Genomic DNA, 1,927 nt, shown 5'->3' on the forward strand with positions numbered 1-1,927 from the left:
AAAAAAAATGTATTAAATAGCTTTTAGAAAATATTAACCATGAGAGAACAGATCAATTTGAGTTCATTAAAATTTAGAACATCTTTTCATCAAAAGACACCAACATAATAATAATAATGGTAATAGGTTTTGGCATAGAAGTTTTGGTTAGATCTATTCCTAGGCACATAAAATATCTTGTTATTATAAATGTTATCTTTATTTTTTATCACCTATTTATTTCCTCCTGGTACGTAGAAATGCTGTTAATATTGTTCTATTAACCCTGTATCCAGCAACCTTGCTAAACTCACTCATTAATCCTAGTAATGTATTTTATTTATAGATTTTTTCTTTTTTTTTTTTTTCTTTTTTTGAGACAGAGTTTTGCTCTTATTGCCTAGGCTGGAGTACTATGGTGTGATCTTGCAGAATGCAACCTCCACCTCTCAGGTTCAGTGATTCTCTTGTCTCAGCCTCTTGAGTAGCTGTGATTACAGGTGTACGCCACCATGCCTGGCTCGTTTTGTATTTTTAGTAGAGATGGGGTTTCGCCATGTTGGCCAGGCTGGTCTCCAACTCCTGACCTCAGGTGATCCACCCACCTTGGCCTCCCAAAGTGCTGGGATTACAGCTGTGAGCCACTGTACCCTGCGATTTTTTTTCCTTTTTATATACAGAATCATATCCATAAATAATAGTTTTATTTCTTCTTTCCTAAACCATGTTTTTTCATTTTTATTGTACCTTGTATCAATGACTCATAACACTGCATAACAAACCACCTCAAACTTCAGTGACTTAAAACAAGAATTCATTATTACAGCTTATGAGTCATTATGTTGGGCTCAGCTAAAATAAAAGGGAATGGGTTGCCTCTTGGCTAATCTAGACTAGCTTGAGCTAGGACCACTGGAGTGATTCAGCTCTAATAAATGTTTCAGTTTCCAGCAGATTAGCCCAGACGTGTCCTCATAGATTAGCCCATTCTGCCTCATAGTGATGGCAGAAGAGTAAGAGAATAAGCAGTAACAAGTAAGGTCCCTTGCAGCATAGGTGCTGAATCAGCACACAAGCCCAAGTTCAAGGAGCAGGAGAGTAGATATGGTCTTAGACAAACTGCAGAATCACATTGCAAAGGGGGTGGATATAGGAAACATTGAAGACTTGGTACCATGAACGCCATCAATCTACACAAACTTTAAATTCAGTTTGACTAGAAGGGATGGTGGCAGGCATCCTTGTCTTATTCCTGACTTTGAAGGAAAACCCTTCAACATTTTATCAAGTATGTTTACTGTATGCTTTTTTTATAAATACGTCCTATGAAATTAAAGATGTTCTTTTCTACTGCAATTTGCTAAGAGGTTGGCTTTTTTATTTTGTGGAGAAGGGATCTCGCTGTGTTGCAAGGGCTTATCTCAAACTCGACCTCAAGCAATCCTCCTGCCTCATCCTCCCAAAGTCCTGGGATCACAGGCATAAGCCACCATGCCCAGCTTTTTGTTAATAAATAAATGGTTATTGGGTTTCATTAAATATTCTATAAATTGAGATGGTCATATGATCTGGATCCTTTATTATGTTATCAGGAATTTTCTTTTAAGCAAAATCAACTCATTTGTGATACATTGCTTTCAGGTATTGATGGATTTCATTTGCTGGTTATTTTTTGGGACCTTTGCATCAAGGTTTATGAATGACATTGGTGTATGATTTTATTTATCATAATTCCCTTGCCAGACTAGGTACTGCGGTTATACTCATCTTGCCACTTTTTATATTCTACAAGATTTTATATCCTATTGACAGCGACAGCGTTTACTTCTTAAATGTCTGGTAAGATTCACCAGTGAGGCCGGGCGCGGTGGCTCAAGCCTGTAATCCCAGCACTTTGGGAGGCCGAGACGGGCGGATCACGAGGTCAGGAGATCGAGACCATCCTGGC

Source organism: Rhinopithecus bieti, unplaced genomic scaffold, assembly GCF_001698545.2.
Source record: "Rhinopithecus bieti isolate Rb0 unplaced genomic scaffold, ASM169854v2 scaffold_12070, whole genome shotgun sequence".
NCBI classification, from domain to species: Eukaryota; Metazoa; Chordata; class Mammalia; order Primates; family Cercopithecidae; genus Rhinopithecus; species Rhinopithecus bieti.